Source organism: Dermacentor albipictus, chromosome 9 (genome assembly GCF_038994185.2).
Source record: "Dermacentor albipictus isolate Rhodes 1998 colony chromosome 9, USDA_Dalb.pri_finalv2, whole genome shotgun sequence".
Taxonomy (NCBI): Eukaryota; Metazoa; Arthropoda; class Arachnida; order Ixodida; family Ixodidae; genus Dermacentor; species Dermacentor albipictus.
Genome location: NC_091829.1, coordinates 24,100,778 through 24,116,922, shown reverse-complemented (window position 1 = coordinate 24,116,922; position 16,145 = coordinate 24,100,778). Strand labels below are relative to the sequence as shown.

Sequence of the window (16,145 nt, the reverse complement as noted above, 5' to 3'; positions counted from 1 at the left end):
CGCTGACTTCTTGCCAGAGTTCTGTAAAAACAGAAACAGGACAGAATTCCTATTGTTTGTAGAACACTCTTGGCCCAAGTTTGGTAGAAACGCGTGTCATGTTCAAGACGTGCGGTTACTTTCCCAATAGTTTAACATCCAAGTAAAGAAAGGTGGAAAGCTCGGTTTGATGTTTCTGTCGAAAAACTGATGGGTGCGCCATGAAGCTTTGAGATTATGTAATAATACCTTATCATGCGTCGGCAACAATAACTGCCTCTAACTTGCATCTATCAATCACTAAAGTTCATTTTGAAGTCGCTGTACTTTCACCTTTGTAAGAAAAATCAATTTCTTATTGTGCTCACCTGCAATATTTCACTTGGACAATATGCTTTACAAAAATGCGCACACAAAGTGTTAAACCACAGACGTCGCTTCATCATCATTGCGAAAATTTTTGAAACGTATCGTTATTTATTGTGTACATAAAAGAGCACGCCCAACTTTTCAGAAAAATACACCGTCTGTGACACCGAAGCTTGCATAGAAAGAGGTAATTAAGCTACTTCCGGCTTGTTGTAGTGTTTCTTTTTCCTTTATTTTTTATTGCACATATTATAAGTGTAGAGCCACCGAAAAAATTGTCGCCTGAAATGTACACGATGCCAACTACCCTAGAAGCTGGGCTGTTGGAAGGTAGTACATATTTATGGAGGCGCCATCTTTGGTTGAAACAAATCATAGAAGGAATTTTTAAAGGTGAAGCGTCCGTAAATGAACACAAAATAACAAGTACCCCAATATCACTCTAATAAATATGCTAAGATTATTGAACATTTACTACTCTTCGTAGGTAATGTACCATATTCAATGATGATAATGATGTGTGGTGTTTTATGGCGCAGAGGCCAGTTATGGCCAAAGAGCGTCATGGCACATGGTAACGTTAGCGATGTATTGCAGATGGTATGGACAGTGATTTCATCATGGTAGATGTGACATGGCTGTAAAAGGGCCTAAAGAACTTGCTGTAAACGACGTAAAACGTATAGGTACTAAAATAATGACACTGATTAGTTAGTGGCGTGGGCTATCAATTGGGTTTCGGTAAAAATATGTTGCAGCAAACACAACAGTGACACTAGAGCTTCAAGGGAGCCCTTGAATACAAGGGCTGTTAGTCATGTGCTAAAAAGTACGGACCCAAGTGATTTTCAGGATGTCGGCTTCGGCTAATATATCTAAGACTATTTGCAGATTAAAAAGTGGTTCATCGCTAAGAAAAAATGCAAGATGAAGAGGTGTATTTTCGCAATATGTAGAAGGGAAACACTTTTTCCTCTCTGTTTCTATTGCAGGGCACTGAGTAATGTTTTCTATATTTATTCCATGGTAGTTCAGCTGGTCAAATACAAATGCCAGTCAAGATAGCGCACAGTTGCTTGACTAACACGAAATGCAAGAATAATTTGAGGAGAAATCTCGGTGTGATAAACTGTATATGCGGCTTCGGCGCATATTTCGCAGCGCTAGTAGAATTCCGCCGAGCTAAACATGAAGGCTGATAAGTTAAATTTGGGGTGTGGCATCACTCTGACACTCTCCACAAATTTATTGTTTGTTATATTTTTTTCCTGGAATAATATGCGGCTATAGATCTGCAAATTATATCTGAATGTATGTAAGGTCTTGTGTTGCTGTTTTTTTTTATTGCGCTGGTTTTACCATGAAGGTCAACCAACTCGCCCTGTTCTACACTCTGCTGAAGGCATAACATCTTGCGTGATGCATAATTAACTACAATATGTAGAAGGTGGGACACCGAAACAATGGCGCTGATTAATGATATTTTTACGTTTTTCTTTGCAAAATTCAAGCATATAAATGTTCTTCCTACGGTACTCTACACATATGAAAGTTGTTCCGTACTTTTCAAGAAAATCCCGCAAGCACTGCAACGTGACAGCCTTCACTGCATATACAATTTACTTCATTATCTCTTTCATCCTTCGGAACACTATTTATTTATCTATTAATTCAAGATAGCTTAATGGCCTGAAAAGGACATTAGATGGGGGGCTTCACAAAATGTAACAAGGTTTAGACAGATACAGTAGCATAAATGATAATATGAAGAAAACATTGTTAATAATGAAGAACAAGTGCACGGAAGATCAAACACGCAAGGTAATAAAGTGCTATATAAAAAAGGAAACAAAAACGTATCAATTCGAAACAAATAATAAAAAATAACAACATTGTTAGAGATTGCACGGAAAAAAAGCCTCTGCACTTGGCCTCTACAGCCTCTATACTTCGGTCACAAATAAAATTTGCAGATGTCAGAACCTCTGAAAGCTTTCTTTTTAAGCATAGCCACCACTGTTTTCACAAATGTGAACAAACCTTAATGCAAGAAGCTCCATACCTGGCATCAATCATCACAAAACCGAATAAGAAAGCAACACAGGCTCGGGACAGAAAGCATAATGAACTAAAGAACGTTGCTTCAATGACGCCTCTTAGGCGACTGACACGCTATGCAATGTAGTATATCCGTATATAGTGGCGTGGGACTGCTAATTTAATAAGGTGACCGATCACAGCACATGGCTGGTTATATTCCGAGCAAGTGCAAGCGTAAAGTACACCCTCGCAATCCTTTTTATTATTATTGCGTGACCGTCTATCGCATGGCATCTTTGCACTAAGAACACAAGCGCTTAAGTTATTAGTGTCATTCAGTGTTCGTGCCTTCCTGTGGCGCCGTTTCGAAGGAGTGATGTTGAGGCCCCAAGCCACGATGAGCAGTCTTATAAAAACACAATAAAAAACGGTAAAAAAAAATAAGTTGCCATTTCTTCCCATAGCTAACACCTTTATGCTTCAGGCATTAGATTGAGTCGTTGTTTGAGACAAACAACCTAACATTTTGTGCTTTCTTTCGTGGCGAGTATAAATTTGATGGCAGCTGCGACAGTCGAAACAAAATTTGCATGTATAGTTATCATCTGTAGCTCTTGCTGTCGAACTCTTCTTTTAGATATTTATAGTCATGAAATTAACCAGCACCTTTCAGGGTGCAAGACATTCTACCCGCCGTGGTTGCTTAGTGGCTATGGTGTTGGGCTGTTGAGCACGAGGTCGCGGGATCGAATCCCAGTCGTGGCGGCCGCATTTCGATGGGGGCGAAATGCGAAAACACCCGTCTACTTAGATTTAGGTGCACGTTAAAGATCCCCAGGTGGTCGAAATTTCCGGAGTCCTCCACTATGGCGTGCCTCATAATCACAAAGTGGTTTTGCCACGCAAAACCCCATAATTTAATTTTTTTTGCAAGACATTCTACCGGACAACGTCTCATCGCGCGAAGCGGCGATGCGGCAGAACCTCCGGCGTAACAATGAGGCAGTGGTGGCGACAGGAATTGCCACAGCGGCATCCGTATTTCCGTGCCATACACGATAACAGGGCGGAAACGTTGTGTGTGCATCCTGCTAAATATAGAATGCCTATATCTATGTATTACACCTCTTGAATATTCCCATCTTAAAGTTAGGGTTGAACACGTCACGGCGACTGTGTGGTTCTAGTGCGCTGGCATTTTATGTTTTATTATCAAGGTGATCTTTGCTCGGTGCAGGCGATTTCAGTGAGGAATTTAGTGTGCAGCTTATATGTGGTGCTATATGGCGTCTCGCATTAAGGTGAACGCGCTCTCTATTCTTGTCAAAACGGCACGCTGCCACTTCAGTGTCTTTTCGGCTAAAACGGAGGTCCACGCCAGCTGCGACTAGTTTATCGGATATTCACGAGGCAGGAGAAAGGAAAACTTTATCGTCGTTTTTTATTTCAGCGAAGCTCATCAACGAGTCTCTGAATACTTCTGTGGATCCGTGCAGCATTTCTACTCCTACGCTTGCGGCGGATGGATTAGTAAGCACAGCTTGCCCGAAGGTGCGTCGTCTTACGGCATTTTCGAGATACTCGACGACGAACTACTGGAGACATTGAACAGTAAGTTATCTTCTTTAAAATTGCAGTCGCTTGTCTGCAATGCAGCTGGCATTGTATTGCTGTATAATTGATGAAAATGCACTATATCAGTATCACTGCTGCCGCAATAAGTAATACTAAAATTTTGAAATGGTTTGAAACAGATCGTATGGGCAATTGTCATTGAAACATAGGTAACCGCGGACACTGACAGAATCAAGGACATACATGTATAATGAAGATGAAAGGCGCCCCCTTCAGCCGAAGAAGGGAGCAATGACATGACAGGAAAAAAATATATTTCACACTGTAAGGCTCGTCGTTTTACGGGCTGTACAGCTTGCAGTAAACGTTGGTTGACTAAACGTGTGCCTTGTCATGTGCTCAAAATGGCAGTGTCAAATAGAGTAGACGCTAAAAAAGGTATGGTCGACATATATAATTATATGTACTAAAGCGGGTCAATAAAGATGACGCATATTTATGCTATATTTTTGCATTATTTGCATTTTTCTTGTTGCACTTCCTGGAATCCAATTTCTTGTGACACTCTACTTCTTTCATTCATGTCAAGTTTTTTTTTCATTCACTTCATTTTTTTTACCAAGATGCAAGGTAGGCCGATTTTAGTGATACTGCAGTCGATAGAGTGCCATGTGGCAAGTTTCTGGCTATGTTGGCGGGAAGCACGCCCCTACCACTACTTTAACTACCATGCGACCAACTCTCGATTCTCTCATAGAGACCTACTTATTGATATATCTTGCGAGTCCCTAAGACGGTCTAGAAGCGCAACAGGGGAGCTTTTTGATCAAGTATCGAGATAGACGTCCATTTCCTAAGTATTTGCCAAAACTGTGTGGAATCACAAAAAGAAAACATTGACTGCAACAAAACATATCAACAGATTTCACCCGCTGAACACTTAGCCCTCAAGGTCACAACAGTGGCATCATGCCGAGGTCTGGTTGCGGGGAGTGCGCCTGTTTGTTCCAAAGCCAATATTACGCTCTGCCAAACCGTTCACCATACTGCCCGGTGCCTTTGAAATGCGGCAAATAACAATATCTCGAGCGCTGGAGCACGCCAATACAGCGTGCATACAGCCATCACGGCTTGTCCTCACTGTAACCCTAACAAGTTGCCCTCGCACTTGCAACACACGACGGGGCCTCAGGCAGATGGGGTCGCACCTAGGAAAGCACGGCAGAGGTGTCTGCAATAGTGAAGGCGGGAACTCGCTTCTTTGGCATACGTCAATCGCTATCGCAATGAAGATGCAAAATACAAGCATTACTGTCACACTATTTGGCAGGATATGTGATGGAAATGCCAGGATGTGCTGTGTTACAAAACGTGAACAAGGGGAATGAAGGCTCCCAATTTTGGTCAGTCACTACAATGCAAAGCCAACAGACAACATGTATGAAGACGACATTCAGCAGTTACGATGCCAATATATAAAGCTATATTATCTGTTGAATTCATGTTGTGCCACGGGAAAATGGTATCCACTCATTTCTAGGGTTGCTCAAGAACTACTACTGGTGTCAAAGCAATTCTTACTTCGAACTGTTCGCGTGCATTTCAGGTCACCGCATTTCGCGTTTTCTTCTGTACATCGCCAGATTGCTGCGGCCAAATGTAATTCTTATTTGGCTCGTACATGCGTCTGCTTATTCAAGAAGCACTGACATTCATTAATATGCACACGCTTGACCGAAAAATTGTAGGTGAATATCAAGCAAGCCAACTTGGCTACAATGCACGGCTATATACAAATTGATTCTTTAAAAGGCTTCAAAATGCAAAAAGCCCCGAGACGTAGAGGAGCAAGCCAGACTGGTTCGAAGCCGCTGGTGTCTCCCGCCGAATCAAGGCCTGGGCAAGAGGAGCACCCGTAGTGCTCCTTTCGCATTTTTTAAGGGCGCGTCAACATTGACCTAGCTTCGTCCTTTTCTTTTTGTAGTCCTTTCGCCTGTTTCGTGGCACGCATAAGCTTCTTCGCGTTCTATGAGACAGCAGAAGTGCTACCGCCGGCGCTCTTTGCTTTCATCTTCAGCGAAACTTTGCACCAATTACGTCTTTTTCTGACTTGCTGACACCACGCTGCTCTCGGCGACGACAATGACAACGACAATTTTCTGCGCTATTTTTGCGGAAGAAGAGTACCATTAGTCATCTCATTATTCTATCATTTATTTGGGTGCCCAAAACGTCAACCTCTCTGCCACAGATTTGATGATGATGACGTGTAGCGTTTGGCCGAAGAGCGTGTGACGTAACTCAACTTAATGTATTTTAAGAATGAAACAGAATCATCAGTCCACTGAGAATGTTAATCGAGACTCAACAAGCAAGGCAAGCCACAGGCTGAAGCCGGCGTTTCCGCTAGAGGTCGTTTGACCAGGGCAAGTCCGCTTGCGGAAAGGCTGACTCCGGTCTGTGGCTGCTCTTGTTCACTCGCCATCCATTACTTCAGTCTTTGTCATCAGGCGAGCCTCTGTCTTTTTTTGTATCAGAACCAATAGTGCTGCAGTTCAGACTCTTGCGTGCGAAATATGTTCGCTCCAAAAGGACCAGCATACTACTAAGGCAGTGAATGAGAATTACATTGAAATATAGCGCAAGAACAAAGTTAACATTTGAAGACACGTTGGAAACACACGAGGCTCTTTGTGCTGATGTCGTATTGCCATGTTACGACACTTTCGCACTATAAGTTGCCTTAAGAAAATTGACCAACAAGCCGATATTGCTGCACGAATAAATTGATGTGTTGCATGTAAACCACTAAAATAATGCAGCGGATGAGATCAAAAGATAAAGAAACGTCAAGCACTGGCGAGCTACCAAAGAGTCCAGTAAGGAAATACGTGAATCATAACGTCCGGGCCCTAGCAGCCGTCGAGTAGAGCCATTTCCGACACCACCTCCGAAAAGTCCGGCACAGCACGTAGAGTACTCCTCAAGAATTGTCTTTGCAGCCCGTGCAAGTTTGGACGAGAGCGAGCAAAGCCCGATAGAATGTCACAGCTATACTGCAGGGAGGTCCATGTCTGCTTGAATGTCCCGTCACTCTTGTTAAGTGCCGAAGCGATCAAAAGAGATGGCCGGGCAAAAACGAGCTTAACCATTATTCCGCCGTAATAGCAGCAGCTTCAGAAATGGCATTTAGGTATTAAGGAATTGCATAAATGCCCACACACCAGTAAAAAAAGAAAAAAAGATGTTTCCATGTGCTGTATCAACTACAACTTTGAACTAACCAGCCCTTTATCTGTCATCTTAACTTATACCCTAAAATACAGCCAAGAAAACAGGGCAGTTGCATCTGAGACTTCATTTATTCGGTTAAACTAGGTTTAAATATACAATCGTGCTCAGATATGTACAATATCAGCAGCAACAATTAGGTAATCTTAAAACAAAGAAGGTTGAAATAAGTCGTTTTGAGAGTTTCATAGTTGGTTTCAATGGCTTTTGGGGAAAGTATGCTTTTTCTTGGAACTGCGTCGAAGCAGCTTTGTTTTCACTTGATAACGTCCACTCAGAGGGCGATCTTCACTCTAGGCTTACCTATCGGTCTCGGGATAAAAAATGCAGATCGAAACATCTAACTTTGTTTGACAGGGACAATCCTCTTGTATCAGCGAGGCGGATAGATTGAGACAGCATTACCTGATGTGTTTGCGGTGAGCTGTGAACTAACTTGGACATGAACAGGCTCCATCAAATGTGTGGCAAGAATAATTTTGTAAGTGGTACTGCCATTCTAAAATCACTGCTTTGTTCCCTCTTCAGGCACCTTGGAAAACATTACGTCGGTTGGCACGAATGACACCGTCATAAGGAACATTGCCGCTGTCTACACTGCTTGCAAGGGTACGTATGATGGCAACACTGCAGCTTGATGAAGAAAAATGTGTGTGTTTTATTTTGGCATACATTGATGCAGTTTGTTCGAACAGGTATTAAATACAGTTCTGGAGATATACCGCCGCTTTTTCCATGGGGGCGCAGCAGTTACATTTGGTCTTTGATATTGTGCTGCTTAGCCCATCTCCTTACTTTACGATATAATGACTCTCTGACTGCCTAAACTATTATGTGCTTATCATGGTCCTCTGGTTTATAGCTGTACCAACAGAGAATGACAGGCCTGACATCCTTGAGGACATACTGAAAACCTCTGGATTTCAGCATTGGCCCATAACTAGTGACAAAGACTGGGTGTTCCAAAGTGCCTCTGAGGTGCTCAACTTGACCGGGTTGGATCCCATCCTCAATATCTACGTAAGCCAAGACGTCAAGAACCTCACTTCTTACATTATACAGGTAGGCACGACGAGAACAAATTGTCACTCCAAGAACACGTTTTCTTCCTGTTTTGAGTGGAAAAAGAATGCTACCGATACTAGCAATTAGGGGGGGGGGTGTATAATACAAGTGTCCACCTAGTGGGTATGTCCATTTTGTCTGCTGCTAAAGCGCTGGTTGGCTGAAAGCGCCATTGTCCTTCTGACGCGTACCCTAGCCCAGCCAGTCAGAACTTCACCAGCAGACAAAATGAATATCTTTACTAGGTGGATACTTATGGAATACCCTCCAGAAATCAAGGTTCTATGAATGTGTGCATTGTATTCTGATTAGCTTAATTTGTCTACTTCAGGGGTCTTGAGATCCCTGTCTATCTATCTATCTATCTATCTATCTATCTATCTATCTATCTATCTATCTATCTATCTATCTATCTATCTATCTATCTATCTATCTATCTATCTATCTATCTATCTATCTATCTATCTATCTATCTATCTATCTATCTATCTATCTATCTATCTATCTATCTATCTATCTATCTATCTATCTATCTATCTATCTATCTATCTATCTATCTATCTATCTATCTAGGCATGTGCTCGAGGTCTTCATGTCGTGCTTCCGTCGTCGTTATTCCTCCTTTGAGATTTGGCTTTCGTCGTGCAGCTGTAGTCACGCTTTCTACGCCGATCCAGAGGCCCAAGTTGTCTAATAGCTTAGGCTACTACGAATTCCTTCGTGGTCCAGATGCTATCAGGGTCGTTGCATCGTCATCATTCCAGATTTGTTACCTGACTCTCGTCATGCTGCCATCGTCACGACATCGTCGTCATGCATTTCTTGTCATATGGTCGTCGTGGTACCATCGTGGTCGTTTTGTCATGGTCATTCCAGTTTTATCCAGCTCCGACTTCTGCGACGCCTTGTGCTTCGCACCATCGTCTTCATATTCTTTGTGATACCGTCTTTGTCATGCCATCGTTGTCACTGCGTCGTCGTCATAAGTTGTCATAGGTTCACTGTCATATTCTCGTTTTCATGCTATCGTGGTAATTTGACCCTCGTCATGCCGTCATAATCACGCCTTCAGCCTACCCAGTTGCCCAAGTTGCTTAATAGCATGGGACACAAAGTTCGTGCTTTGCCATATGACTCTCGTCATGCCTAAGTCGTCACGCCCATCATCATGATATCGTCATGCAGGCGTCACGCATTCCTTGTCATAGCTTCATCGTGATGACGTCGTGCTCCTTCCATTGTCGTCACTCTAGCCTCGTCTTCTGATTCTCGTCAGGCCATCATTGTTGTGATGCCATCGTCGTCATTGCGTCATCGTCCTACAGCCATCATACATTCGCTGTCTTATTGTCACCGTGATGGCGTCACGGTGGTTGGATCTACGATCAGCAAAACGAGCACAAGGTAAATCCGGTAACTAACGTTTCGAGAAGTTGACTTGTCCTTTTAAGGCGACATATGTTTCCTTGCCTCTGTGTATATAGATAGGGTTCTCCTACAGAGGAGAAGGTGTAAGCCGGGTGGGTTAGGCAACGAACGACGGTGTGTTAGCGGTGACATCTTGCATGTTATTGCCGATTCTACAGCGAAAGAGTTGGTGAGATTAAACTGCGAACGCAACCTGAATACGGTTGTGCACCTTGAAAAGCAAATGTTTAGACCACTGCGTGTTTAAAAAAATAAATAATTATTTCTTATAGCCTATCTCCTCAACATGCAAGGGTTTGTTTACATTGCATTAGTCGAACACCTGTATGAGACTATCATTTAGTTTCTGCCTGAACGTCCAGGCTGCGAAGAAAAGAAAAATGTGCGCCACAATTGGTCGCCATGCTTTTACTCGCAATTTTAAACTCTCCACGCAAGCGCACATGTAAATCGACACTTTGGAGAGTGTTTATTTGTTTACCATCGTTACAGCGTACTGATATGACCGCAGATTTCACTGGGACTACGATCATGCTCCTTGTGCACCGGTTTTTCAGTTGGATCAAGTGAGCTTCATGAAGCTGGGACGGAATCAGCTCACAAACCCAGACACCGAGGAGAACAAGCCAATACTGGACGCATACAAGCACGTTATTGAAGTAGCTATAAAATTCGTGAAGCCGAACATTACACACTATGAGCTAACAAGACTCATCTGCGATGTTCTGCTCCTCGAACTGCAACTGGCCAATGTGAGCACTCCATTTACCACCAGGGGCGATTGTACAACTTATATGCCGTTGCATGGCCTAAATGCGATAGAGCAAAGCGCTCCTTAAAGCAAAACATTAATTCACAAAAGCATTTTGTACAATTTGCAATTACATTCTGTCAAATTGATATGACTTTGAACGTTTAAATTTTGTGTACAAGCTACTGCCGCTAATAAACTGTTAGCCCTTTTCGTGAGAACTCGCGCTTCGCCGCTTCCGAGGCAAACAATGGTATGGTAATTTCTGGTTAGTATAGTTAACCAATCGCAAAACTCATTTGTTTTCTTTAGACGGAATTCCGTAAAGAGTGCTTTATTTTTGTCAGGGGAAACAGATTGTTGGTGGTGCGGTGGAATACCATAGAGTAATAGGATGGAGTGCCATTCCAATTGAACCACGTGCTTTCTGGCGAGTTCTTTTGCATCCACGGAACACTTCCCATCGACAAAAAAGTCTGTTCGACCTAGACACATATCTGAATTTGCTAAGTATAGGAGTGGTCGGGGAGCTTAAGCGCATAGATGAGAACACAATGTAGCGGTGAAATTCTTCTGAAGTATACTTGTGTACACGTCTCCATTTGCTTACTTCAAATTCTTTCATTTCATTTCAAGTTGACAACGCCACTGGAGCAAAGGCGAAACTTATTTGACATATACCATAGGGTAACAATTGGGGAACTCGAAGCCAAGTTTCCAAACGTGAGTACAGCAGTTTCTATGAGGTGTAATTAAGGTATACCCGCGTGCGCGTCTTTTAGAAGTTTTTATCAGATGTCATTTTACAGAAATCGATATACAGAAATCGGGGGTTTGCATTGGCTCGTGCGTAGCTCCTATCATCAGTGACATTTTTCTAGGTTATATTGATAGGCAATTAGAGGGCCACCTTGCTAAACTTTCGAATAGTGTTTTTCGCTATGTTGATGATTTCGTTATATTTTGTACCATGTGACATTCACGCCGAGGGTGTTGATGAAATTTTAACTTTATTCAGGCAGCACGCTACAGGCCTTGATTTTAATTTCGAAATCCCTAAGGACCATCAAATGCATTTCTAGACCCGAGAATAATTTTTGCTAAAAATCATGTGCGCTGAACATATCCCAGGTTGGTTGAGCACATTTCGAACTATAAATCCGGTCATTCTAAAGTAGTGAAGCGGGCTATAGCGAAGACAATCCTAAATGCTGCATTAAAAAAGTCGTGTTTTCATACGTCGAAGGCTGCTTTTTCTGATCAGGTAAGTCGTTTACTGGACGATGGTTACCCCGAAGCGATTATTTCTTCTGTGAGTGAAAGTACGGTTCGCCGCGTCAAGAGCATAAATGACCAAGGTAATAAAACTTAATTAGAAGAAAAAAGGAAAAAACGCAGTTGTACCGCGTGTACACAAGTTAGCTTATGGGCTTAAGAACGTTGGTTCAAGGTGCAACATTGTTGTTCGTTTTTCTTCGAAACATAAGCTATGTCACCAATGCCCATTAATCGATAATTTGTTGAAGGAAAAGCAAGTGAAGGGAAAATGCACTGTCAAACATGTGAACAGGTACATCACTTGTGCTAAGCAGGTTGTGTATGTTATTCCATTATCTTGTGGTAGAGAGTACGTGGCACAAACCAAGCGATGTGTGAATATTCGACATCTGGAGCATGAGCTATCTCTTCAAGGGGTTGAACCACTTAATCTCCCAGAGCATTGCAAGTCGTGCGGTTGTTGCCCCAAATTAAAAAAAAAAAGCTAGTGTCATTTTTCAACACGTACGCCAATCGACAAGAGAAATCGTCGAGGCTCACAGTATAAAGATTAAGGACAAAGCGTGTATCAGTGAACCGTCTAGCACTCTTCATGACAAGGAACTGCGTTACCTATGTCAATTTTGATTATTCGTCAGTTTGTCACAGTTGCCTCGATGCATCTCTGTATATCGCGCATGTCATGGTTATCAAATGGCACCTACATGCATGTTCGACATATCCTCAATAAAATATCAGTTGAGAGTCAGTGCCATGTCGACGTTTTATACCTCCTTTTGTCCTTGTCTTGTGTCGCGCTGTAACAAACCTTAATATGAATTCCACCCAACTGGCTCAACTTGCTGTTTTGATGCTGCATAAAGGATGTTTCATTAGTTCTGTCAGTGTAAGAAATCCATCCAGCCTCGTTCTCTCCTTGCCAGTAAAATAATCGTCGAGAGCTTCCGATATTAAAGACCTTTCATGAAAGTGGTTAACATTAACAACACGCTGCAGCCTTAGCCACAACACAATGTGCGTAGCTGAACACTGTGTTAGCACCAAATATTTCCAGTGCTAGTCTATAAAGAAAGAATTTATATGAGAGGAAATACACAAGAAAAAACGTGTGTCAGTACAGAAAATAAACGTACTTTTCAGATTCCTCTACGGGATTTACTTAACAAGAAGTTTTCCAAAGCAAACATCACGCTCGGAAAAAATGAAACCTTGGAGCTGTACGCACTAGAATACTACAACAGAACGAATGACCTTTTGCCTGCTGTTGACGCGTAAGTGAGAATCGAAGCTACAATTTCTCATGACTTGTAATGCACGCTCTGCATTTCATTTATAAGACTGGGTATTGTTAAGAACTCCAATATTTATTGGGCGACCTTATGGCCCGCAATATAAGCTACATTCAGAGTGCAACAATAGCGGTGAAGACAGTCGACAGTGGTAGAAATTTAATACCACCGGTCAAAGCCGCCCGCTATGTATGCAGAGACCACAGCACATTCCAGAATATTTGTTCGCGCACGCCTACTTTCGAGATTGTACGGCATTCCCGACGCGCGGGGAACTTTATTAGACAAGGTTCTTTCACACTGGCCGCGGTGTCTCAGTGGCGATGGCATCGCACTACTGAGCACGAGCTCGTGGATTCGTGGACTGAGTTCCGTTGGTACCACACACAAGTACCTCGTGTACCGTACATTGTGTAAACACTACATAAACTCAGATGGGCAAAAAAAAAAAATGTTGAGTCCAACACCACAGCGCACCTCATATCGCAATCGTGGTTTTGGCCCGCAGAACACCAAAACATGATTACCTAATAGCTTCTCGCTAGAAAAGCTGCGACAAAACGAAATATTTTGCTATTTTTCCAGCGAAAAAAATTCACCGACGATACTCCCTAATGCGAAATTTGAGCGCAGCTCTATATGTGTTCTCATTTCGTGAAAAATTGGCTGGCGCGGACAATATGTCTCGTGCGGCACGTGGAATTTAGAGGGAAATGTGAAGCGACTGCCTCGTTTCTCTATGGATGGTGAGAGGCAGCGCGGGGGTGATGCGCGGGCGTGAGTAACAGCGGGCGACGCCGACAGACCTTCCAAACAATGCGCGCTACTCTGGCGCCATCTCGTGGCCATCGTCACTGCACTACGTTTTTTCTTCTCAAGCTTTTGCCATACCCTCCTCCGCTTTCCGTCTCATGGTTAAGCTGAGCCCCCCTCTCCGCTTTCCTCCTCGCCTATTTTATCTCCCGCTGTACATCGCGTTCGCTTTCATCTTTCGCTGTGCTCGTTCGCTTGGTTACGCCGACGTCGACGCTCACCGCAGAAACGGGTGGCTAAGAGATGCGCTCTAAAATCGATAACTGAATACTTTGGCGAAAAGCCGAAACCGTGAAAAAGCAAGGCAATGTAAGTGCGATATTATCGATACATATATGCAAATTTGACAGTGTCAGAACAAACAGTTCTTGTAAACTGAACGCGTCGGTAGATGAATCTGATGTTATGAGAATATATTTGCTATCCTTTATTTGTAATGATCTCCACACTTTGCTGAACCTCAGCCTAATGAGCGCACTTGGTCTGTGTGGTGACTAGTTAGTGAAGCTTATTCTTGTAATGCCTAAAGTACCATTGCTGCTACGCCAAATTTTATACCCGAAAACCGTGATTTAGGCATAGAATACACAACTCTGAGCCTGCGGTGACATTTCTGATACGCTGGAGCGACTTTTTTAGCAAACCAATTTCTAAATAATTATAGTGCTAATGAAGTTCTCAATCAAACAACATTTCACATTGTATTTTTGCCCAAACGTAACTCTATATGACCATACATAGAAGGTGAACCAGTTATTTTACTTTTAATTGATGTAGAACTGTGTTTAGGCATTACAGGATTGACTCACTAAGAACACAGTGCAGAAAGTAATGCATATTTCTTCTTCGTTTTCAGAAAGACATTATTCAACTACGCCGGTCTCCGCGTTGTGCTCGGCTGGGCAACAGACCTTTCAAAAGACTACTACAACGCTTCGTTCCAGCTGAGGAAAGTGGCTTGGGGGGTTCAGGCTGACATGGCCAGGTGGTCAAAGTGCATGAGTTTTTTAACTGGTGCTATGCGCGACGCTATGGGCAACCTTTACGCGCGAAAGAAGTTTAGCGCCGAAGCTAAACGAGAGGTAAGACGACATCAGCCAAACTGAACTCGCGTTGCGTGTGAATAGTGACTGGGCCAGTTTCTGTTTCTAACTTTTCACTAGCATGCTAAGGGGGAGCTATGCTGACGTTATTGAGAAAGTGGAGGTCACAACCTCACTGAACGACACTTTTTAAACGTTCTCGTACAGGCTATATATCCTGGTTATGTTCTAATCTTACCTGTGGTACTCTACGGTATACGTTCGACCAATCAATGCGGGCACGAACACACCGAGTGCCGCCAACAGACGAGCAGTATTCATTGTGGCGCCAGCTTAACAGCAAGTCTGGGTGTCTTTATGGAGGCAGCGGTAATAATTCGATGTATAAAGCTTTCGTGGTCGCGTTCCGCAGCGGCAGGCAACCTGACAGAACATCTAATAAGGCTCTGCCGAGGCTGGATAGAAGCGAAAGAAAACATTATCAGAATGAAAGAAGTGTCCAATCCCGTTGCGATGGTGGGTAAAGGTATAAAACCTTTTTTTTTTCATAAATAAGTCAGGAAGCCTGCAGCTTTAGGTAGCAGATTGGAGAGAAAAAGTAGCAATGAAAACAAACCAAAATTGCATTCATTACGACAAAAAAAATAAGTGTATGATCCCTGAACAATCACCATAATTTAACAGGAAAAACTTTCAAAAAATTTAGAGATTTATTAGGTGGCGTGGCTGTATATCATCGCCTATGATGCTTTATTATTCTGCGCGTCCGTAGTATTCAGAAATAAGCCGCCCGCAGGCGCACCACTCTGGTGCACTCCCCGGTGACATTTAATAATATATTTATTTATTTGTTTAGTACATATTGCAGACCTTTCGGTCCAAGCAGAGGGGCAATAGAATGCATACAAACAAAAGAGAACCAATTAGAAACAAGCAAATACAAATTTATACAATATTTAGTCACAGTGTGTCTATAAACTGTCGTTCCAGTCTGATACTGTTCTGGGAAAAAAAAGAAAATTGACACGGTGTCAGTTCGAGCATAATAAGGGGTTAGTGAATCAGCTTTTATATATATATATATATATATATATATATATATATATATATATATATAAATATATATATATGTAGTCATATCATAAGAAGCCAACAAACATTGACACCAAGGACAACAAGGGGAAATTACTTGTGCTATAATAAATGAAATAAAGAAACGAAGAA

The 16,145-nt window shown here is 42.5% G+C and overlaps 1 pseudogene; it reads left to right on the top strand.

Moving 5' to 3' along the window:
* LOC135902003 (neprilysin-1-like) overlaps window positions 1-16,145 on the top strand; it is a 46,304-nt pseudogene that overhangs the window by 8,052 nt on the left and 22,107 nt on the right.